Raw genomic sequence first — 26179 nt, forward strand, 5'->3', positions numbered from 1 at the left:
ACAACACAGTAAAGAAAGTGGGGAAGCTATTGCTATCCCAAACTTAACAGAAAGGAACTGCAATGGAGTTGGGATTTCTAACATCAGAGTCTAAAGCTAACCTGCATGGTTCTCATCCGTACCACTACTCTGAACAGTTGACTGTTTCAGATTTGCAGATACAGGAATATTTCTTATGTCTATAGAATTAAAAAGTGCTATGTGAGTTGTGGTGCGCTTAGGGCAAGATATATAATAAAAGTATGGATAAAATAAGCATGCCTGCTGAATCTTGCATATTTTCACTAAAACCACTACTCTGTGATATCTCTGAGGTAGATCTATGCAGGTGGGGAAAGACCAGGAAAGTGTGTGCTTTGTATAATGAACTATTTGGAACAAATGGCTGTGGTCCCATGGTGACCCAGGATGGGCCATAAAAAGAACTTTAGTCAAGTTTAAATGGCTTCTTTGTTCTCCTTTCCCTGAGCTCACATTTACAGCTCGGATGAGAAGGAAAAGCCAGGTTAAGCAAATGCCTGTTAAGGAAGAGCAAGTCCCCAAATGAAGAGAGTGTTTGCCTAAATAGTGAGCAGAGAGATAAGACTTCTCAGGGCCAGGCAGCCCCCAGGTTGATATAAAATTTTTCCCGTCTTCTGGGAGAAGAAAACCTGTATTAGGTTGCTAGGGTTGCCATAACAAAATACCATAGCCTGGATGGATTACACAATAGGAACATATTTTCTCACAGGTCTGGAGGCTGAAAGTCCAAGATGAAGGTGTCAACATGGCTGGTTTCTCCTGAGGCCTCTCTCCTTACCTTGTAGATGGCTTCTCTTTTGCTACCTCTTTCCATGGTTGTCCTCCAATCATGTGCCTCTTCTTATAAAGACACCAGTTAGATTGGATTAGGGGCCACCCTAATGACCTAATTTTAACTTAATTGCCTCTTTAAAGGAACTATCTCCAAATACAGTTATATTCTGAGGTCCTGGGGGTTAAGACTTCAACATAATTCAACCCATAACAGAGTCCAGGGAGAGAAACTCCTAAGAGATAGAAACACTGACTGTATACCTAGCCCTGGGGCCAGGACTGTTCCTAAACTTGATTTGATGGCAGGAAAGAAGTAGAGTCAGAAGAGCACTTATCCCTTACTAACAGCCAGGTTTTCTCGAATGAAGGTCTTTTCTTTCCTTCTTTTAACCCAATGGACATAAAGGCATAGGGTGTGGTCCACCAGAGTTGTTTCTATGCCTCTCAGGGAAATCTCTCTATGCCTTCAAGGGACCGCTTCACTAACCTTTCTTCTTTCTCCTGCAAATCCACATAGAAACAGATGTGGATATGCCCAGCTGGGGCCCCTCCCACATTAGCTGATTCCAAAGCCAAGTTTCTCAGGTATCCACATTTTCTACGTTCAGAATAACCAATGAGTTAGATTACAATATTGTAATGCCACAAAAGAAAATACAGTACACCTCAGGCTCTAATGTGACCACTACAACAAATCACTGTCAAAACATAAATCTCCTATGCAATAGTATTTTAAACACTGATCCTGATATTATGGTACATAGGATACATAGTTGGTACATATGAAGTAAAGTACATATAAATATAAGCAAATAATGTAATTTACATATGTAAATGATAAAGATATTTTCTAAATGTTTATTTACTTATCATTCTTCCTTACCTGACTGTAAGCTTGGGAAAGACATAACATGTATCTTTTTTTTCTTCGTTTGCCTTGCATCTCATATAGTGCTGTCCAGCTATAAGGGCAATAATGAGTGATGAGTGACAAAAGGATAAATGATGACTGTATAATAAATTCAAGTAGAGACTTGAATCATAAATTTATTTATATTTATCATAATTTATTTATATTTATTTTAAATAAATTTATTTGATAAATAAGAAATCAAATTACAAGATAAATGTCTTTATTTAGTTTGAAAATGTAAATATATTGTATACTTTGCAGTTCTCTAAACAATAAACATTACTTTTATTCATGCCAATTAGTGCCCTGATCTTCCAGCTGACAGTTGTCTAACTTATCTTACCATGTAAGAAGGCAGAAGAGCTCATGGCTCAGTCTAGATTGGGTTTCTTGGGCTAGGCCAGATGTATATTGGCACAGCCCAAAGCAAAGGGGAGCTGTAGCCTTATGTATAGGTGCTATGGTCTGAATGTTTGTGTTCCCCCAAAATTCATATGTTGAAACCTAATCACCAATATGATGGTAATGGGAGGTAAGGATTTGGGGAGGTGATTAGGTCATGAGGGCATGAACAGGACTAGAGCCTTTATAAAAGAGGCTCTGGAGAGCTGCCTTCCCTCCTTTTATCATATGAGGACACACCAAGAAGGCATCATATATGAGGAAGCATGTTCTGACCTGACACCAAATCTGCTAGTGCCTTGGATTTCCCAACCTCCTGAACTCTGAGAAATAAAATTATGTTGTTTATAAGCCACTCGGTTTATAGTATTTTGTTGTTGCAGTCCAAATAGACTAAAATAATAGGTAAGGGTGAAATCAGAAGGAAGGGTGGGGGGGTCAGTGTCAACTACATGGAAATTAATCTTAAATCAAGGTCTAGATACAAAGAATAGGAAAGAAAGAATAAGAGAGAGGAAAAGAGATGACAGACCAAAGGATGACAGGAGATAAAGGACAGGAGATAAAGTAATAGAGCCTAAAATAGCTCCAATGGCAAGATAAATCAAAGGAAGGATCCCTTTATAAGGTTCAAGTCTTTGACCAGTGAAGAAACAGAAAAACAAGACTAGTGGTGCAAAGAGTACTTTTTGAATGCTGCTGGTTTATAACAACTAATTTTGTACCTCTTTTTCAAATATACTTTAGAAAAACGTCTAACTTTGGAAGATCTTATTTTTCATTATGACTGGATCGCTCTCATTTGCGGTAATACCACCATTTGTTTTAATGTCATTAGAAAATTGGACTTATAGAAGGGATTTATTATGTATTCACCAGCATAAGTGCTATTGTTTTGGGGGACTATACAATAAGTGAGTTTTAATAATCTTGAAATAAGATTAGCTATCACAGCAACAGATTGAAACAAGATGTAAAATAAAGGATCAAATAAAAGTGTTAACAGATTTCTTTGAAAGATAAGATAAAGGTCAAAGCCCTTTTAAATAAACCCCCTTTGTGTAAATAATCCCATACTATCTACCTCTCTCTCCTCATACCACAGTGATCATTGATTATGAAATAAGATGCAGAGTAATTCCTCTTAAACTAAATATCTCTGCTTGATTGTGCATGATAAACAAAAGGCATATGTAATCAAAACATTAGGCTTAAGTGATTAATTCCATATCATGGATCTTATATAACTTTTCCAAAAGGTATTTCAAGTTCTACCCTAAAATAAAGATGGGATAAGGACAGAGATAGATCCACACAGACATTTACTATTTTTATAATTATCTGTGAACCATGATTAAAATAGCCCATAAATTATTTGGAATATAAAATCCTAAGTTGGTGGTTATTTTCTTTCAGCAATTTAAAAATACCCTTTCATTGTCTCTGGCTTAAGTCAGTTTCATTGTTGATCCTTTGAGGTAAGGAGTCATTTTCCTCCCTCTGTCTGCTTTTAATCTTTTCTCTTTGTTTGCAATTTTTATAAATTTAACTCTTATCTGCTTCAGTGTGGTTTGCCTTGTATTATTCTACTTGAATATCATAGAAATTCTTGAGTCGAGGGATTCAATTCTTTAATCTGTTTTGAAAAATTCTCAGATACTATCTATTCCAATATTGCTCTTCCTTGATCTCTCTCCCTTCTACTTCTGGGACTCCAATTACAAGTGAGGAGGATGTTAGACCTCTTCACTGACTTTCAACTGTTTCTAGTATGTTTTTCTGTATTTTCCATTTTTTTTCCCTCTGACTTCACTCAAGATATTTTCTGTTAGCCTGTCTTTCAGTTTGCCAGTTCTGTCTTCTGCTATATGTAATGTGCTTTTAAATCCATTTAATGAATTTTTAATTTCAATCTTGTGTTTTTTATTTCTAAAATGTCCAGTTAATCCCTCTTGCTGGTAAATTCCAATTCTCTGGTAAAATTTCTCATCTATTTTCCCATATTATCTTATATTTATAAAAACATAATAGTCATAACTATTTTTAAATTCTTATCTGCACACCTGTGGGCCTATTTCTACAGCATTATTTTCTTTTGGTTTTCGGCCATATGGTTCTGTCTCTTAGCATGCCTAATAAATTTTAGTTGGATGCTGGACATTGTATATTAGAAATGGTATAAATACTCCAGGTAATGTTATCTTCCTCCAGAGAGGTTTTACTCTTTCCTCTGCTAGGCAGACAGAAGAAATAAAGGGATGTGGGAGGGTGATTGATCACCTTAATCGAATCAAAGAATGGTCTTATTTGAGGCTAGATTACAGATCTTTTAAGACTTAGTGTCTCTTTGGTTTCTTCCTGTTCCTAAATCATAGTTCTTCAATAATTTCAACTGAAAGCCTGGTGTGTTCACAATCGTCACTCCCTTAGGTTGTCCTTGAAGTCTGTTCTTTGTTTCCTTGCATTTGAATCTAATGAAAACTCTGCCTTACTTTCAAAGGTTTTTAGCTTACTATTTTTACCTTCAACCCATGCAGTTTCAGAATTTCGCAATGTATTATTGGAGGAGAAAATAAGCTTTAGGTATGAAATTCTTCATATCTTCAATTTTGTCAGTCCAATGCTGTAGGACCACCAAATGCTCTGCTGATTTCTTGTTCCTCAGTAGTGTCCTGCTTAGGGAAAGCTCAGATCTTTACTCTCTTGCTTATGGCCAGAATCAGCAAAAGACCCAAAGGAAACAGCAGTTTCAGATTTTTGGCTTATCTCCCCTACCTGGAATCTTAGGCTTTATAGTATTCATTGTTTCAGCAGCTCTCTAGTAACTTTAAACATTTGATTTTGTTTTGCTCTTTTTTTTTTTTTCTTTAGAAGATGACCAGTAAGGAGTTCTTAACCCTTGACTCAGTGTTGTCAGCACCACGCTCTCCCCAGTGAGCTAACCAGTCATCCCTATGTAGGGATCTGAACCCATGGCCTTGGTGTTATCAGCACTGCACTTTCCCAAGTGTGCTATGGGCTGGCCCTATTTTGCTCTTAATTTATGTGACTTTTCTAGGTGTTCTTAGCTGGGGCATTGTTTCACACAAGCTATTCCATTCCAACCAGAAATAAGAGTGTTTCTATTACATTTATTTTTAATCTAAATAGGAACAAAAATTAAATCAGGAATATTTAATAGATTGGTAATTATAAATAAACACATTTTTTGGATATCTGCTTTAAAAAAAATGTAAGAACTATTTTTAAATATCACTTAGAAGAGTCTTTGATAAGTTTTTATGGATTCCCAGAGTAAAGATAGTTGGTACTTCCTTGGTATTCACATAGAAATTTGCTCCTAATTTTATGATAGCTCTTTTCTTCTTATTTTATGAAGCTTTGTATGAAACTTTTTATTATCTTCTCAGTTAAAAACAATGATAATAATAAAATAAAAATATTTAAAAAGATATAAAACTTTCCAATGTGCATCTAATTTTTAGTATATTTCCATTTTCATTTGTCTCAAGATATTTTCTAATTTTGTTTGAAATTTTTTCTTTGACCCATTGGCTGTTTAAGAGTGTGTTAATTAATTTCCACATATTTCTGGATTTTCCATTTCTTCTGCTATTGACTTTTATTTTCTTTCTATTGTGGTTGGAAAAGATACTTTGTATAATTTTAATATTTTTAAATTCATTAAGATTTATTTTGTGACCTAACATATAGTCAATCATAGAAAATGTTCCATGTACACTTGAGAAAAATATGTATTCTGCTGTTGGGTAGAGTGTGCAGTGTATGTCTATTAAGTCTGATTAGTCTATAGTGTTTTTCAATTCCTCTCTTTCCTATTAATTTTTTCTCTGGTTCTTCTATCCATTTTTGAAATGGTGGCTATGGATACCTCCTACTATTATTATAGAAATGTTTGTTTCTTTCTTCAATTCTGTCAATGCTTGCTTTATATATCTAAGATCTTTGATGTTTGGTGTATATGTGTTGAAAATTGCTATATCTTCTCAGTGAATTGACCCTTTTACTGAGTCATGAGTATGCTGTTATAATGTCCTTCTTTGTTCCTTGTAGCACTTTTTGACTTAAAATCTACTTTGTTCAATATTAGTATAGCCTCCTCTCCTTTAGTTACTACTTGCATGGACTATATTTTTCTCTCTTTTTGTGTTCAACCTATGCGTGTCCTTAAATCTAAAGAGTCTCTTGTAGAAAGCATATAATTAATCATTTTAAGATTCATTCTACCAACCTGTGTCTTTTGGGAGTTTAATCTATTTACACTTAAAATAATTACTGATGGGAAAAAACTTACTATTGCCATTTTGTTATTTGTTTTCTGCATGTTGTACAGTATTTTTGTCTTTCATTTTCTTACTGCTTTTCTTCATGTTTAGTTGATTTTTTGCAATGACATGTTTTGACACCCTTCTCATTTTTTGTGTTTGTATATTTTACAGATATTTTCTTTGTGGTTGAAACTTCCATGAAACTTCCATGTAATATTCTAATGTTATAACAATCTTTTTAAAATTTATACAAATTTAACTTCAATTGTATATGAAAACTCTACTCCTTTACATCTCTGCCCCCCATTTGTTATTGATGTCACAAATTACAACTTTATATGTTGTGTACTAATTAATAGGGATTTATAATGATTTTTAATACTTCAGTCTTTTAAATCCTGTAGAAGAATAAAAATTGGAGTTACAAAGCAAAAGTACAAGAATACTGGTATTTATATTTGTTCATGTATTTAGCTCTACTGTAAAACTTTATATTTCATATGGCTTCATTGTCTGACATCATTTCATTTCAAAATACTCCCTTTAACATTTTTTATATGGCAGTTCTAATAATAACAAACTCTCTCAGCTTTTGTTTATCTAGGAGTGTCTTAAATTTTTCCTTATTTTTAAAGGACAGTTTTTCCAGTATAGAATTCTCAGTTGACAAATTTGTTTTTGTTTTTTTTTTCTTTCAGCACTTTAAATTATCATCTCACTGTCCTCTGGCTTGCAAGGTTTCTGCTGAGAAATCCACTGATAATCTTATTGAAAATCCCTGGTATGTAACAAGTTGCTTTTCTCTTGCTGCTTTCAAGATTCTCTCTTTTCTTTGCCTCTCAACAGTTTATTTATAATGTGTCTCAGTGTGGGTCTCTTTGGATTTACCTTAGTTGCAATTTGTTGAGCTTTCTGAATTTCTATGTCCATTTCTTTCCTCTATGGGCAGTTTCAGCCACTATTTCTTCAAATAAGTTTTCTGCCTATCTTTCTCTTTCTCTTCTCCTTCTGGAACTCCCACAGTCCATGTTATTCTTCTTTTTGGTATTCAATAGTTTCATTAAGCTCTGTTCACTTTTCTTCATTCTCTTTTTTGCTTGTTTCTCAGACTCAATAATTTCAAGTGCCCTGTTTTCAAGTTTGCTGATTCTTTCTTCTACCTGTTTGAGTATGCTGTTGAACTTCTCTAGTAAATTTTTTAATTCAGTTATAATTTTCGGCTCCAGAATTTCTAGGTTTTTAAAAAATAACTTTTATCTCTTTGTGGATATTACCATTTTGTTCATATATCATTTTCCTGATTTCCTTTATTTCTCTGTCTGTGCTCTTCTTTAGCTCATTGAGCTTATTTCAGATAGTTGTTTAAAATCTTTTTCAGGTAAGTCCAAAGCCTGTGTTTTTAGGATTGATTTCAGAATATTTACTTTGTTCCTTTTAGTGGGTCACATTTCCTTATTTCTTTGTATGTCTTTTGATGTTTTCTTGATATTTGGACATTTGAAAAAACAGCCACCTCTCCCAGTCTTTGTGGACTGTCTGTATACAGAGGAAGACCTTCACAAATCAGCTCAACATAAAGATTAAGGTCTTCTCTGGTCTTTTCTGGGCATGTGTCTTCCCTGGGCCTGTGTGTGTGCTTTTCTCTTAATCCCCCCCATATACGTGGCTGCTCTTGAATATCTTTATTTCCCTATAGGTTTCACCATTGCTTGCTTCTTCTCAGGGCCTTATATGTTCTATGTATTCGTCTGCTGGTAGTCTCTTGACCCAGGCTGGTCTGCAGATGAATATTGAATAATTTAAATTGTGACAATTTAAAATATTTCTTTTATTTTAGGCTCTAGTAAGCGCATCACAGTTAAATTGTATTATGTAATAAGTCACAATGTGTTTATTGTATAATGTGTCTCTAGTCAAGTTTCTTTGACTTGAAAGTCCATGTTCTTTCAGTTACACCTTCTCATACATGTAAATTGTAATTACAAAAAAAATAAATGACAAGACCTGAAGGGAATGAAAATGTCACAGTAGTTGCTGTGTTAGGATGATTGAATTAGTGATCATTTCTTTTCCCTCTTCAAAAAGTTCTTTCAAGATTTTAAATAGCAAAAGCAATGAAATTATAAAATTTTAAACTGAAAAATGCAGATAAGAGGTACAATGAAGTGGACTGTATTTTTGTTCACAAAATGTGAGTCTTCATTTTAAATTATTTTGTGTTATATATTTATCTTTTCCTTTCCTCATTTTATTTTTTTTTTATTTTATTTTTATTTTTTTTATTTTTTTTTTTTTTTAATTTTATTTTGTCGATATACATTGTAGCTGATTAATGCTCCCCATCACCAAAACCTCCCTCCCTTCTCCCTCCCCCCATCCCCCCCAACCATGTCCTTTCTGTTTGTTTGTTGTATCAACTTCAAATAATTGTGGTTGTTATATCTTCTTCCCCCCCCCCCCCGGTTTGTGTGTGTATGTGTGTATGTGTGTGTGTGAATTTATATATTAATTTTTAGCTCCCACCGATAAGTGAGAACATGTGGTATTTCTCTTTCTGTGCCTGACTTGTTTCACTTAATATAATTCTCTCGAGGTCCATCCATGTTGTTGCAAATGGCAGTATTTCATTCGTTTTTATGGCTGAGTAGTATTCCATTGTGTAGATGTACCACATTTTCCGTATCCACTCATCTGATGATGGGCATTTGGGCTGGTTCCAACTCTTGGCTATTGTAAAGAGTGCTGCGATGAACATTGGGGAACAGGTATACCTTCGACTTGATGATTTCCATTCCTCTGGGTATATTCCCCACAGTGGGATGGCTGGGTCGTATGGTAGATCTATTTGCAATTGTTTAAGGAACCTCCATACCATTTTCCATAGAGGCTGCACCATTTTGCAGTCCCACCAACAATGTATGAGAGTTCCTTATTCTCCGCAGCCTCGCCAGCATTTATCGTTCATAGTCTTTTGGATTTTAGCCATCCTAACTGGGGTTAGATGGTATCTCAATGTGGTTTTGATTTGCATTTCCCGGATGCTGAGTGATGTTGAGCATTTTTTCATATGTCTGTTGGCCATTTGGATTTCTTCCTTAGAGAAATGCCTACTTAGCTCTTTTGCCCATTTTTTAATTGGGTTGCTTGTTTTCTTCTTGTAAAGTTGTTTGAGTTCCTTATATATTCTGGATATTAATCCTTTGTCAGATGTATATTTTGCAAATATTTTCTCCCACTCTGTTGGTTGTCTTTTAACTCTTTTAATTGTTTCTTTTGCTGTGCAGAAGCTTTTTAGTTTGATATAATCCCATTTGTTTATTTTTCCTTTGGTTGCCCGTGCTTTTGGTGTCGTATTCATGAAGTCTGTGCCCAGTCCTATTTCCTGAAGTGTTTCCCCTATGTTTTCTTTAAGAAGTTTTATTGTCTCAGGGTGTATATTTAAATCCTTAATCCATTTTGAGTTGATTTTAGTATATGGTGAGAGGTATGGATCTAGTTTCATTCTCCTGCATAACGATATCCAGTTATCCCAGCACCACTTGCTGAAGAGGCAGTCCCTTCCCCAGTGAATAGGCTTGGTGCCTTTGTCAAAGATCAGATGACAGTAAGTGTGAGGGTTGATTTCTGGATTCTCTATTCTATTCCATTGGTCAGTGTGTCTGTTTTTATGCCAGTACCATACTGTTTTGGTTATTATAGCTTTGTAGTATAGCTTAAAGTCAGGTAGTGTTATGCCTCCAGCTTTATTTTTTTTGCTCAGCATTGCTTTGGCTATTCGTGGTCTTTTATTGTTCCATATAAATGTCTGAATAGTTTTTTCCATTTCTGAGAAAAATGTCTTTGGAATTTTGATGGGGATTGCATTGAATTTGTATATCACTTTGGGTAGTATGGACATTTTCACTATGTTGATTCTTCCAATCCAAGAGCATGGAATATCTTTCCATCTTCTTGTATCCTCTCTAATTTCTCTCAGCAGTGGTTTGTAGTTCTCGTTATAGAGATTTTTCACCTCCTTGGTTAACTCAATTCCTAAGTATTTTATTTTTTTGGTGGCTATTGTAAATGGGCAGGCTTTCTTGATTTCTCCTTCTGCATGTTCACTATTGGAGAAAAGAAATGCTACTGATTTTTGTGTGTTGATTTTGTGTCCTGCTACTGAGCTGAAATCATTTATCAATTCCAACAGTTTTTTCGTAGAGGTTTTAGGCTGTTCGATATATAGGATCATGTCATCTGCAAACAGGGACAGTTTGACTTCATCTTTTCCAATCTGGATGCCCTTTATTTCCTTCTCTTCTCTGATTGCTCTGGCTAGTACTTCCAACACTATGTTGAATAGGAGTGGTGAGAGTGGGCATCCTTGTCTAGTGCCTGTTCTTAAAGGAAAAGCTTTCAGCTTTTCCCCATTCAGGATGATATTGGCAGTGGGTTTGGCATATATGGCTTTAATTATGTTGAGATACTTTCCCTCTATACCTAACTTATAGAGGGTCTTTGTCATGAATGAGTGCTGAACTTTATCAAATGCTTTTTCAGCATCTATAGAGATGATCATATGGTCCTTGTGTTTGACTTTATTAATATGGTGTATCACATTTATTGATTTGCGTATGTTGAACCAACCTTGCATCCCTGGGATGAATCCCACTTGATCGTGATGAATAATTTTTCGTATGTGTTGCTGTATTCTGTTTGCTAGTATTTTAGTGAGGATTTTTGCATCTATATTCATCAAGGATATCGGCCTGTAGTTTTCTTTTTTGGTTATATCTTTACCTGGTTTTGGTATCAGGATGATGTTTGCTTCATAGAATGAGTTTGGGAGATTTGCGTCCGTTTCAATCTTTTGGAATAGTTTGTAAAGAATCGGTGTCAATTCCTCTTTGAATGTTTGGTAAAATTCTGCTGTGAATCCATCTGGTCCTGGGCTTTTCTTTGTTGGGAGCCTTCTGATAACAGCTTCAATCTCCTTTATTGTTATTGGTCTGTTCAAATTTTCTACGTCTTCACGGTTCAGTTTTGGGAGCTTGTGTGTGTCCAGAAATTTATCCATTTCCTCCAGATTTTCAAATTTGTTGGCGTATAGTTGTTTATAGTAGTCTCGAATGATTCCTTGTATTTCAGATGAATCAGTTGTAATATCGCCTTTTTCATTTCTAATTTTTGTTATTTGAGTCTTCTCTCTTCTTTTTTTTGTTAGCCATGCTAATGGTTTGTCAATTTTATTTATCTTTTCAAAAAACCAACTTTTTGATTCGTTGATCTTTTGAATTGTTTTTTGGTTTTCAATTTCATTCAGTTCTGCTCTGATCTTAATGATTTCTTTCCGTCTGCTAACTTTAGGATTGGATTGTTCTTGTTTTTCTAGTTCTTTAAGGTGAAGTGTTAGGTTGTTCACTTGCCATCTTTCCATTCTTCTGAAGTGAGCATTTAATGCAATAAATTTTCCCCTCAATACTGCTTTTGCAGTATCCCACAGGTTTTGGTATGATGTATCATTGTTTTCATTAGTTTCAATAAACTTTTTGATTTCCTGCTTGATTTCTTCTTGGACCCATATGTCATTAAGTAGAATGCTGTTTAATTTCCATGTGTTTGTATAGTTTCCAGAGTTTTGTTTGTTATTAATTTCTAGTTTTAATCCATTGTGGTCTGAGAAGATACATGGGATAATTCCAATTTTTTTGAATTTATTGAGACTTGATTTGTGACCTAATATGTGATCTATCCTGGAGAATGATCCATGTGCTGATGAGAAGAATGAATATTCTGAGGTTGTTGGGTGGAATGTTCTGTAGCTATCTGCCAATTCCAATTGGTCTAGAGTCTTGTTTAGATCTTGTGTTTCTCTACTGATTCTTTGCCTAGATGATCTGTCTAATATTGACAGTGGAGTGTTCAGGTCCCCTGCTATTATGGTATTAGTGTCTATTTCCTTCTTTAGGTCTAATAGAGTTTGTTTTATAAATCTGGCTGCTCCAACATTGGGTGCGTACATATTTATGATTGTTATGTCTTCTTGATGGATCAGTCCTTTTATCATTAAGTAGTGTCCCTCATTGTCTCTTTTTATGGTTTTTAGTTTAAAGTCTATTTTGTCAGATATAAGAATAGCCACTCCAGCTCGTTTTTCTTTTCTGTTTGCATGGTAAATCTTTTTCCATCCTTTCACTCTTAGTCTGTGTGAATCTTTATGGGTGAGGTGGGTCTCTTGTAGGCAGCATATAGTTGGGTCCTGCTTTTTGATCCAGTCAGCCAGTCTGTGTCTTTTAATTGGGGAATTTAAGCCTTAAACATTAAGAGTTGTTATTGAAAGGTGTTGATTTATTCTTAGCATTTTATTGGTTGTTTGGTTGTCTTAGGTGTCTTTTGTTCCTTGCTTTCTGATTTACTGTTTGGTTTCTTTGTTTGTTGGTTCCTTAGGTTGTAGATAGTGTTTTTGTTAGCTTGTTTTCTCTTCATGAATGCCATTTTTATTGTACTAGCGGGTTTAGATTTTTCTTGGGTTTTTATGGCAGTGGTAATTATTTTTCAGGAACCAAACCCAGTACTCCCTTGAGGATTTCTTGTAAGGGTGGTCTTGTGGTAGTGAACTCCCGCAGTTTTTGTTTGTCTGAGAAATATACTATTTGCCCCTCATTTCGGAAGGATAGCCTTGCAGGGTAGAGTATTCTTGGCTGGCAATCTTTGTCTTTTAGTATTTTGAATATATCATCCCATTCCTTTCTAGCTTTTAGGGTTTGTGATGAAAAGTCTGATGTTAACCTAATTGGGGCTCCCTTATAGGTGATTTGACGCTTCTCTCTTGCAGCTTTTAAGATTCTCTCTTTGTCTCTGAGTTTTGCCAATTTGACTATGACATGTCTTGGAGAAGGCCTTTTTGGGTTGAATACGTTTGGAGATCGTTGAGCTTCCTGGATCTGAAGATCTGTGATTTTTCCTATACCTGGGAAGTTTTCTGCCACTATTTTGTTGAATATGTTTTCAATGGAATCTCCATTTTCCTCCCCTTCTGGAATACCCATGACTCGTATATTCGAGCGCTTGAGGTTGTCTGATATCTCTCTCAGATTTTCTTCCATGTCCTTGATTCTTTTTTCTTTCTTTTTGTCTGCTTGTGTTATTTCAAACAGCCCATCTTCAAGTTCAGAGGTTCTCTCTTCAACTTCGACAAGCCTGCTGGTTAAACTCTCCGTTGTGTTTTTTATTTCGCTGAATAACTTCTTCAGTTCAGCAAATTCTGCTACATTTTTTTTCAGGACATTGATTTCCTTGTATATTTCCTCTTTCAGATCCTGTATACTTTTCCTCATTTCATCATGATGTCTAGCTGAGTTTTCTTGTATCTCATTCAGTTTCCTTAGAATTATCACTCGAAATTCCTTCTCAGTTATTTCAAGGGCTTCTTGTTCTATAGGATCTAGAGTATGAGATTTATTAACTTTTGGTGGTGTACTTTCTTGATTTTTTGTATTTCTGGTGTCTTTTTTTTGGTGTTTATTCATTGTGGCAGGGGGTTTCACAGTCCACCGGTTTAAGACTAATGACTAACTAGGATGTTGCTGTGGTTGCCAATTTGGTATGGCTCCCGCCGTGACTGCTCAGTTGGCCTCTAGTGTCTTGTGTGTGTGGTTGCCTCGGGTCTTGGGCTTCTCCGGGGATCCACCTTTCTGGTCAGCTTGTACTCTGCTGGGCTGGTGGATCACGTACCACAGGGTGTGTGATCTCTGTTGAGCTTTCACTTTCTGTACAGGACTTCTCCCCGTTCAGTGTGCTCTGGCCCAGGCTGTTAGATCGTGCAGTGGCGACCCCACCGGGTGTGTGGTTTCTGTCGAGTCTCCGCCTCCCTGGCCGCACGTCTCCCCCCTCTGTGCACACTGTGCTGGGTTGGGGCGTGTCTTCTGCACCCCTCGTCTATCAGCTGGGCCTTCAAGACCCTGCTCAGCACCGCCTCGCCCAGGAAGTCTACCAGGTTTCTGCTAGGCACAGACGACCAGTCTCTCTGGGTGCCTTTGTAGCACTGTGTAGATCTTTCTCGGGTCTTGTTCACCTTTGTATCCCCCCGGTATAAACCGAGTCTAGTGCCCGCCTGCAGCCTGCTCTCTGGCAGGTTCAAGCAGACCTGGGAACTCTCCAACCACACTATTCCCAACCAGAAATTCGTTAGGCTTTTTTCCAAACTGGTGGTCGCAGAGATGGTATCTGCCTCCCAGTAACAGGAAGTTTACCGGGCTGGAGTCCAGGGTGTGGTGGAGTGACAGTCGGCCTGCCCGTACTTCCTAGCACTCCCAAAACTGGTCGGGACGCCCCACACCCCCAGCCCTGCCAGAGAACCGTGGAGGGAGTGGGAGAGGAGGTCGGCCCGCAGGGTCCGGAAAGCCCCGCGCCAGGCCAAGCAAATGGGCTCAGTGATGGCCGAGCAGGGCGGAGCTGCCCGCACCTGGGAAAATGGAGGCAGCACCGGGGCAATGAGTGGCCTGGTGGTGCAGGCGGGGAGCCGCGTGGGCATCCACCCCCCGAACAGAGCTGTGCCAGGGATCACTCACAGTGCTGTGCCAGGTCGGGCGCTCGCTCTGTCTCTGGTTTGTTGCCTTCCGTGTTCTCGGCGCTGCCGCCTCGGGCTGTTCAGTCGTGGCGCCGCTCGGGCGCTCCCAGGAGTCTTCTTTAATGCCGGCCTGAAACCTCGAATCCTGGATAGGGCAGCTGGCCGCCTTCAGTGCGGCCCCAGCCTCCGGGATCCTGGCTGCATCCACCGCAGCCCTGGCGCCGTGTTCCCTGTTTCAAGACTCACTTTTGCAGCTAAGAATCAGTTCTTTTCCTGCTCCACACTTCAAAGCTGTTGCCTGTAAATGAGGCAGCCTCTCCTGCCGGGGGCAAAGTGGCGTTGAGCCCCCACGACCGGCCAGCAGCAGCAGTCCTCCCTTAAGAGATGGCCAGAGAAAGGTCCACAAGTTTCCCGGCTGCCTGAGGCCCAGTGGCCACCTTTTCCACCTCAGCTACTCCGCGCCAGCCGCCGCAGCCGCCGCCATCTTGAAACTCTCCTTTCCTCATTTTAAAGATTTCTTAACAGTAGTGATAATAAATAAATTATCTCATTGCAAAATATACTTATTGTGGGGTTCAAAGGAATAATTTCAAAAAAGCAAGGGAATTTTCAACCTTCAGATGTTTTCTAAAGAAATGAAGATAATCTAGGCTGGCCAGTTAGCTCAGTTGGTTACAGCATGACGCTGTAACAACAAGGTTGAGGGTTCAGATCCCCTTACCTGCCAGCCAGCAAGAAAAAAAATAGAAATGAAGATAATCTGTTTGTAATTTAAATGATATTCTTTCCTTGAAAGCAGCGATGAGTTTACTTATGCTTTATTTTGATTTCTAGCTTTAGGATCAGATTCTAAAAGGAGGCATATTTCTAGGTGTTAATAAATGAAAGAAAAATGTTATGGGGAAAAGTCACTATCTGATTATTTGCATGCTATTTGCTTCCTGTCTTTAGTTTCAAATCCTATGAAAGAGGATCAGCACATTGTTTACTTAATCTTATTATCAGATTGGATTCTCCATGGTCTTGTCTGGATTGGTCATCTATTTAATTTGATAACCAACATTTTGCAAGAAATAGAAACAAAGCTAAGGAAAGACTAATCTGAAATAGAAGTTGGAGAATAAAAAAGAGGTTAGATCTTGGAAAGCAGCACATGTAATAGCTTTTATTCACCAGAACTGCAGAGAGTTTCCACAGAGCGCTTTCCAAAGTTTTAGAACAGAAAGGAGGAAAAGAAAAACAATCATATGTTTCTCTATAAACCTCTTATATGGGCTACATTTCCATATTGAAATTTATTTTAATTTTGTATTGTCATTAAAAAATAACTTTAAAAAAATAATGCAAATCTTAACTTTACTTATCAACCTTCCCCACATCTGCTTCACTCCATATTTGGATTCATGCTGGCATATGTGTATGATAGAAGGTTATTCTGAATGATGTGTCTTCATTTTTCCCCCACCATGTACTTCAGTAAAGGTAGAAATACACATGTACAAATCTTTAGGACTATTTTCATAGAAATCTGTTTCATGTACACATTATTTCTAATTATCCATCCAATGTTTCTTAAAATGTTATGCATTTTTAGCCCTATTAAACAAAAAGCATATTAACTGAAAAAATATGGCTTGAAGTGTGTTTCAAAAGGTATACTCCCTTCATCATAGCAGCATCTTTTTTTGGAAAATGAGGAAGTTGAGCCTTTGACATTCAACATGACCCCCACCTCCTCTCCTGGCTGCCAGGTCAATAACTAGAGTAAAATCCCCACATAAACTGTCAGGGGACATGCTGGGCTTGATTAGAGAGAAAAGAGACTGTGTAACAAAGAATTGCAAGAATGTATTGGCCTGGATTTGGATTTTGAGGGTACTTGATCAACGTGTACAGAATATAATACTGGTCATTGGTTTAGTGGCTCCTGCTCATGACATGGTACTAACACCCAAAGAAAGGGCCCTAGGGGATGGGGCAAATGCAGTGCTGGGGTAGCTCTTGGAAGCATTGAAAAAGCTATGGAAGGCACTGAGTGCAATGGAAATGCCTGGGTGGGCCCATGAGATGGCAGGGGAAGTAGAGGAAGGAATGAAGAGGAAGGTGAAGTAGCCATGCTGGAATATGTACATCAGAACAGAGACTAACCAGAGAAGTGTGCTCCACGTTCACTATTGGGCACTCCAGGTTCCCTCTATACTCTTGTATGCCCCCATTGTGTGGCACTAACTGCATTTCTCTGATAGTCACAAGCATGATCCTCTTTTTTGCCTATTAGTGGGATATCAACCCCCAAAATACCAGGTGAATCTTTCCACTTACAGTTCAGTTGCAACATTCTTGTGTACTCTAGAGGGAGCATTCCTTCTTCAGATAATAAAATTTGTACCCAGCACAGCCAGGAGTATGGGGATGTGAAGAAAAATGTAGGTGAATTTTTCCGTAATTTTCAGAAATGTCACTACAGCTCTTAGAGCTCAGCCTTTAGTCCGTGAGAGAAAGAACAATATTAGGTTTTGAGTTAGAACACATACCACATTGACAGGACAGCACCCAAGTTTTGCAAACTGTTTGGTGCCAGCTAGTGTCGTTATTTGGCCTTCCATAACCTGTTACACACTCCTCATAGACCAGCTGCTTATGGGCGAAGGGTACATAAGAATATGAGCACCTCTCATAGGAATCAGGCCATTGCCTTATTTTTTTAACTGGGGAGTAGGTTCCTTGGTCAGAGGTGGTAATGTGTGGGGGGAGAGGGGAAAGGGAAGGAGAGAGATTGGATAAGGGGCATAAAGAATAAGTGTGATGTGTAGTAATGAATATGCTAATAAAAAAATTTTAAATTAAAATTAAAAAATAAAATTAAAAAAAGAGGTGATGTTGTGTGATACTTTAACGAAGTGTTCAATAAGTGTTGACAGTGGCATAACAGAAAAAGGGCAGCAAACCAAGCAGAAATTCAGGTTATTTCTGTGCTAATAAGTTGCTGCTTTCTCTACGATATAATGTAATTAATTAATGTAGTGAGCAAGATCCCTACAGATGAAGTATAAATTATCCAAAACTGATCCCCTGAAAGCTGCATTGCAGAAAAGGAGTTGGCCTTACACAAAGCTACATGGACTGCTTCAACAGCTTAGACACCTCCCTGACTGAGACTTTGGGGGAGAAATCTCATACAGATAACAAAAGTGATCTTTGTTGGGGAAGAAAATTTTGCTCACTTAGCAGCTGTATTAGTCCGTTTCTGTTGCTTATAACAAAATACCTGGACCTGGGTAATTTGTAAGAAAATGAAATTTATTCCTTACAGTGTTGGAGGCTGGAAAGTCCAAAGTCCAGGGAACACATCTGATGAGGGTCTTCTTTGGCGGTGGCTTTACAGCAACATAGGGATCTCACATGGCAGAAGGTGGGCAGAGCAGCGAGAGAGAAAGCTCCTCGTGAGCTCTCCTTTTAAAACCCTCAGAACCATACCCATGACCACCATTAAACCATCAACTTAATAACCTTTTCAAGGCCCCACCTTTCAATCACCATAGTAGAATTTTCCACCCTCGACAGTTACAGAAGGGATTAAGTTTCGGGGGGACATTCATCCCAAGGCAGAAGCTGATACTGGCACATCTGGGAATAACTAGAGGCTGTTATTGCTTGTTTACATAATGGTGGCATTCATAAAGCTAAATAAAATTGAATGGAGGGCTGGCAAGTTAGCACAGTTGGTTAGAGCATGGTGTTATAACACCAAGGTCAAGGGTTCCTGTACTAGCCAGGGGCCAGCTCCCCGTCCCCCCCAACCAATAAATAAATAAATAAATAAAAATAAAAATAACTGAATGGAAGGCAATGGTGGGGTAGCAGCTAATGATGGGCTCCTTATTGTAACATACTTTGCTAGTGACTAATCCAAATGGTGAAGATTTGCCTGCTTCATTCTTGAACTGGGTGCACAAGAACAGAAATGACTTTTCTAAGACTCTGAAGCAAAAGAAAAACACCCATAGTAAGAATGAAGCTGCCTACAGACAGCCTGCTCTGCACAGAACACAGGAGTTATCTGGGAGATTGACAAATTTCTAGCTCTGGGACAAAATTTCCTGGATATCTACCAGTGGCTTTGTGGGTCAGAGACATAAAAAGTTTAATGCAAATACAAGGGCTAGACCCCAAGAATTGTTGAAAGATAGAAGAGCCAGAGCAGATATAGGGACAGAAAACATTTGAGAATCATCCAGAACATCAGAAAAGAGGGAAAGAGAGTCACCCAAAGGAAATTGGTCAAGTGGCCCTGGAAGAAAGAAATTCAATTATCTTAGCAACTAGGGCTATCATCCAGTTCCTGTGGCCCAGTCTCTCTAAGTCCTCTGACTCAAAAACTGAGAATGGTTGGAAACTGCAATTCAAAATCGCTCAAAGAAACTCCCCAGGGTACCTTGTAATGCCCTCAGTCTGGTTCTAATACAGGTCTCAGAAAGTCCTTCTACTGAATCTGGGTTCCTTTGGAACAAAGAAGAACTAAGCCTGGGTCAGAATACCTGGCATGTAACACTCTGTTTGTTTCTACTAATAAAGTCAATCAATCTCTTGCTCAACCAATAAGAATTGTGGAAATAAATGAAGATCACTCGGTGAGAAAAAAATGGGGGCTGTTTTTTCAGAGCTTGCTGTAGCAAGGGAGTTGCCCACCATTTGGCAGAGATGCAAAGGCAGTCAAGGGAAAAGGAGAAACTTCATAGTGAAAAAAAGGAAGAAGACTTCAGGTATGCCTTGATTGGAGGTCATTGGCATGGGGAAGCTGAAGGCAAGTAATTAGAAGCCAAATATCTCATGTGAAAGCTTTGGGGGAATGTATTTGGCTTACTCTGATTGGTTGGTCCTGAGTTGGAAGCAGAAGCAAAAATTAGGGAAGCTGGCAGTTATTGGTAAAGTCCTGGCCATTCTGGCGAGATTGCTGAAGTTGTGGTTTGGCTTTCTGGGCCAGTAGCAGGAGAGGTTATGGGTCCTATTCTATTGTCACGTGTGGTCTGGCCACTGCATATTTATATATTCAGCCCCTTAGAATGGACAGCAGTGGTGGGTAGAAGACCACAGACTTAAAAACTCACAGATCTATGGGTGTTCAGCAATGTCTGGCCCCAGCCCTCTTCTTTCGGGAAGATGAGAGGACCGAAGGACCTGCACCTTCTCTTGAGCTAAATTCTCTCATAAAAGCCCGTTAGTGGTTCCCATCCCAGGAGGTTATTTTACCCACCAGAGGATGTTTGGCAACGTCTGTAGACATTTTTGGTTGTCACAACAAATGGGTGCTACTAGCATCTATGGATAGGAACCAAGAATGCTGCTAAATATCCTACAATGCACAGGGCTGTCCCACACTACAAACAACTATCTGATGCAAAATGACAGTAGTGTAGAATCCCAACCCACACTGTGTGGTGCTGTAAAATTCACATTTACTTTCCTTGTATAAAGATACAATAAAATATTCAACAATAAATAATAGACAATTCTCTTTCTGGCAATATATTCTAAGGTCTAATAGAGCTCCAAAAAAATATATGATGATTTGTATTAAAACTTTATTTGTAAATCAGAAAAATTGTCAACCACCTAAATAACCAGCAATAGGGAATGAATTTTGGTCTATCCACCCAATGGAATATTATGCACCCTTTAAAATTATTTCCTTGAAGAATATTTGGTGACATGGAAAAAGAAATATAATTTAATGTCACTGTGTTCTGAATGTTTGTGACCCCCCCAAATTAATATGTTGAAACCTAATCACCAAAGTGATGGCAGTAGAAGGTGGGGGCTTTGGGAGGTGATTAGCTCATGAAGTTTATGCCTTCATTGATGTGATTAGTGCCCTTATGAAAGAGACCCCATAGAACTAGCTAGTCCCTTCTACTATGTGAGGACACAGTGACGAGGTACCAACTATGAACCAGAAAGCGAGCCCTCACCAGATGCCAAACTCTAGGCATTTTGGTCTTGGACTTCTAAGCCTAGAACTGTAAGAAATAAATTTCTGTTGTTTATAATCCACCTAGTCCATGGTATTATATCAGCCCCCAAAGACTAAGAAAAATGTTAAGCAAAGAAATTAGGATAGAAAACTGAATATTCCCATACTGTGCAGTGTTGTGGAATTCACCTTTATTCTCCTTGCATGATAACACCACACCTGGGCATTGCCACTCTGGGATTCTCACATTCACCCAGGCGCCCTTTTCAATTTCAAGCCCAGGTTCTTTAACTCAGGTATTAATGGCTTTTCATTAAACAGTTTGCCCCCTTAATAGAAACAGTTTCTTATACTGTGCTATGGTTTAAAAGTTTTTCCCCTCCAGAGTTCATGTGGGAGCTTGATCCTCAATGTGGCAGTGTCAAAAGGTTGGGCCTTTAAGAGATGATTGGATCATGCGGACTATGCTCTCATGGACTAGTGGCTTTATAAGGAAAACACGTGAGCATGTGAAAACGCTTTCACCCAGCCCTTGCCATCTGATACCCTGCATTGCTAGAGGACTCTGTACAGAGTACCCATCAAGAAGAAGCCTCACCAGATGTACCCACTAGACTGTGGACTTTCCAGCCTCCAAAACTGTAAGAAAAATATTTAGATTTTTTATAAATTACCCAGTTTCAGGTATTCTGTTATAAGCAATGGAAAATGGACTAATACAGAAAATTTATACCAATCTTCTTAAATTCTTAAATAGAGAGTGCTCAAAGCCCAGAATCAACAGACACATGGAACCAAAAGAGTCTCTTGGGTCAGCTTCAGGATAATTGTGGACATCCAGTCTCGTCATCTCTCCTTACCCACTCTCTTGTCCTTCCCTTCCATTCTTGCCTTTGCTTCAGATGAGCAGAGGTTTGTGGGGTTGGTTCTGGTCCAGAGACTTTAATAGTGACTGTGAGCACTAGAGACAGAGAGTTAAGGAGGTTCCAAGAGAGGCAAGTTCCCCGGGTGAGCAGAATGGACAGAGCTAGAGAGAGGACCAGAGAGCAAAAATGGAGTTTATCAAGTGTGGTCTACAGAGCACCTGCAACAGATTTACCTAGGGTGCCTTTTAACAATGCCGACATCTGGAGTCTATACTAGGCACACTATATCAAATCTCTGGCAGTTCATTCCCTGGAATTCAGATGTTTCACAAGCCTCACAGGTGAACCTTTGTGACTTCCATCAGCAGCACTGGCATCACCTAGGGGCTTGTGAAAAATTCTTAATCTCAGGCAGACACCAGACTTCATCAGAATCTGCATTTTATCAGGATTCCCAGGTAATTCATATGCACAGTAGCAGTCGAGGAGCATTGATTTTTTGATTCATTGCAGCAGCAGAAGATTGGACTGTGAATTTCAATAATGTTAATACATACAGCAATAGAAGTAGCAGCCGCCCAAAGTGGGGCTCCCTAGTATACCGATCAGATCTCCCATTTAGTTTTCTCCTTGAAAGGAGGACTGATCCCTTCAAATTGAGCAAATCCTGGGATTCTCTGGAATAAAATGGGATAGAAAGAGGAGAAGCCTTGATTCAAGGACTTCCCAGTAATGATAAACTCTTTTACAGACTAGGACTAGTGCCTTACTTACCTTGGGCACAAATTTATGGGGACACCAAGACAATAATCCAAGACACATCATATTTTAGTGCAATATATTTAAAAATAAAAAAAGAAACTATGTGGAAAAATCCATGATGAACAAAATATCGAAATATTAAATAAAGACAGGATCAGCATTACTGATTTTTCCTATTGCTTCAGACTTCAATATGGCTCAGAATGGCACTGTTACTAATTCTGTAATTAAACTTTTTTTTTCTTTTTTTTTTTTTTGTGACTGGTAAGGGGATCACAACCCTTGGCTTGGTGTCATCCGCACCGCGCTCAGCCAGTGAGCGCACCGGCCATCACTATATAGGATCCGAACCCTCGGTGGCAGCGCCGCTGCGCTCCCAGCGCTGCACTCTCCCGAGTGAGCCACGGGGTTGGCCCTGCATTTAAACTTTTGATACTTTATTCATAATAAGTTTGTTTACATTAATTTTTTAGATATTACATTAAATATTACGTATCAATTATCACAGTCAATACCTTGAGTTGAGTTACTGAGTTACCTGATGCATAAAAATTCCCTTAAATTGTGCGCCCAAAGTGAGTAGCTCATACTTCTTATCCTAGTTCCAGCCTTCCTCTTTTAACATGATTCTCAGAATCATGTGCTTTACCTTAAATTGACCCAGATTCATAGACCAGATTTTCACAGACATTTCCTATTTACTTAACCAAGTTCCCCTTTCTTTAACTTTAAGACAAAGCACAATACAATGGTTAATTGGGGCTGTGGAAACTGATTGCCTTGGTTACAAACATAGGCTCCGTCACTTCGGGTGACCCTGGGCAAGGTATTTAACCTCTTCGAGTCACTGTTTGCTCACCTATAAAATAAGAAAAATTATAGTACCTCAAAGAATTGGTGTAAAGTAACGTAAAAGTGTTTATCACAGTACCTGGCACATAGTAATCATTAGGTATTACCTTTATTATTATTTTTTAATTATTCTTTATATTATCCTTGATTCTAATGAGATTTTGCCTTGCAACTCTTAGTCACTGACAAAGTCAAACCATTGTTTGTGAGATCATAGTTTACTCTTTAGTTTCCATTTTCAAACTCTGCTTAAAGTTGTCCATGTTTTAATTTCCTGAATCCTTCCCAGAGGTGCAACTCTAATTAATAGTAATGTATCAATGTTGGTCATTAATATTGGTTATTGGTACATTTTACCACACTAATGCAAGATGTTAATAACAGAGGAAATTGTGTGGGGGGTGGTGGGGAGTAAGATGGGTGGGAAGCAGGGTGGGCAGATGGGTGGGAACGCTGTACTTTATATTCATTTTTTTGTAAACTTAAAACTGCTCTTAAAAATAGTCTGTTAATTTAAAAACACTGATTTGCTGTTTCTGAGATAAGTTTGCTACAAAAACAAACAATCAACTAGGATTCCAAAAGAAAATGGGAAGTTCTTTATCTTGTGAAATCTGGCCTGAATATTTTTGCCAGGGTCAGAAAAACTTTGCATTTTGTCTAACATAAAAATTACTGGGTTATATGCATTTTTTATTCTAACACTTTTTTCCTGGCTCTTCTTTTTGCACTATTATGAAATAAAAGGCTTTCTCTTAACTTCTATAATATTTGCTCTCAAGGTGTAATTCATGAACATAAAAGGATTATGAATGAGGTTTTTTGTTTGTTTTTAGTGCAGACTTTAAAACAGCTTCATCCTAGAGATGTAGGTCAAAGGATATAAAGTAGCAAATGTATCGGATGAGCAAGTTAAAAGATCTAATTTACAACAGAAGGACTATGGTTAGTAATAGTGTATCATATTCAGGAGTTTTAGTAAATAAGTAGATTATAGGTGCTCTTGCCCCGGAGTGCAGGTGGGGAATAGGTGATTATGTGAAATAATGGCTGTGTTAATTTGTTTTACTATAGTAACCATTTTATTACATATATGTATCTTATAATATCATGTTGTCTTCCTTAAATATACATGACAAAATTTATTTAAAACAAAACAAAACAAAGCAGCTTTATCCTTAAACTAGTAGATCTTTCCAGGCAGTAGAGGCATCCAGATAGCTTTCTTCACTTGGACAACAACTTTTAGATGCTCCACCTGAAATCTTCCTCCAAACAACCACAATCTCTAACTTAGAGTATCGCAGTAGCCTCCTGACTGGTTTTCCTATTGGACCCTGTTCTATACTTTCCAGAGAGATTCCATTAAACTTAAGTCAAAACATCTCACAACTCTACTAAAAATCCCAGGAGGGTTCCCGTCCTACTCTAACCTACTTGCTGTTCCTGAGCGTTTGCCTTTGCTGATTCCTCTATGTGGAGCTCTCTTCCCCCAGATAGTCCTCTGGCTTGCTCCCCACTTGCTTCAAGTCTTTGCTTAAATGTCACCTTTTCAGTTCTACAGATCTGCACACAAGTATGTACTGCACAGCTGTAGAATTATTCAGGGGCCTCTGCTTCCCTTGAATAATTTTTGGGGACTCATAGGATAGATATCATAATCATGTAAATAATAATTTTACTCCAGGAGCAATTATTAAATTGAACACTCTTTCCACACTTGTAGTAAGGGTGTCCAACTTTCTTGAAATGGGCTTCCATATTCATGTACTTATTGTATATTTTCCACACCAGCTTTTGGTGGTACAATGTCTTCCAAAGTCAAAGAAGTGAATCTATTTATTACCTTTTTAAAATCAAAGAATAATTACTGTGCATTTGCAATATTATTTAATACATAAGCATAGAGGAGCTTTAACCATCCTGTTTCAGAGAGTAACTGCCTCAGTCAGTTGAGTTCATACTGACATCTGGAGGCCGAGTCTTGGCACTGCATAAGGGCTGTTACACATTTCACAGCCTATCAGAGTAATTAGTGCCTCCAGCCTTCTTTAAAGTAAAACACCTCAAATGTTCAAAATTATGAAAAAGTATTAAAAAAAAATAACTTGTTTGGAACGTTTTTTGTATCTTCCAGATAGAGCTCCGTTGCTGGAAATTTGATTGTAAATCTGGAAAAGAATAGGAGTAACAATGGCAAACATTTATTGAATGCCTTATAGATGTCAGGCAGCACACCAGTGCTTTCCTGAATTTTCAGGCCACTCTATAAATAGGTACTGTTATTATCCCCATGGTATAGATTGTATAGTTGAGATAAAGGCTCAGAGTGGCTAGCAATTTCTCCGTGTCACTTTACTAGTCTTGGTGCAGCAGAACTTGAACCCAAATCTGTGCCACCCAAATCTCCAGGACCAGAGCTCTTGGAGACGGACCCAGTTTACACTGTTGCAGAGGTTCTCCAGCAAGGATTGCGCTACAGCATCAAAGTAAATTCCTGTGAAGAATAAGCCTTCTGGGTCATTCCCACAAGGAACCAAGGTATATAACTCCTAAGTCATAAACTCTCCAAATATACCACCAAAAATGTTACTTAGAAGGACAGTTAGTGGGAGGGGGAAGGAGTGTCTCAGAAATAATATCGTTTGCCAAAACTAAGTCCAAGGTCAATTTTTGAAGTATTTTCTTGGGTCACAAGAATTGTGTCTACCCCTACCCCAGTGGAGACCTGAAGGACTTTTTATCTGAGGCCCATGTTTGTGAAGGACATCCAAAATGTGT

Source organism: Cynocephalus volans, chromosome 3, assembly GCF_027409185.1.
Source record: "Cynocephalus volans isolate mCynVol1 chromosome 3, mCynVol1.pri, whole genome shotgun sequence".
Taxonomy (NCBI): domain Eukaryota; kingdom Metazoa; phylum Chordata; class Mammalia; order Dermoptera; family Cynocephalidae; genus Cynocephalus; species Cynocephalus volans.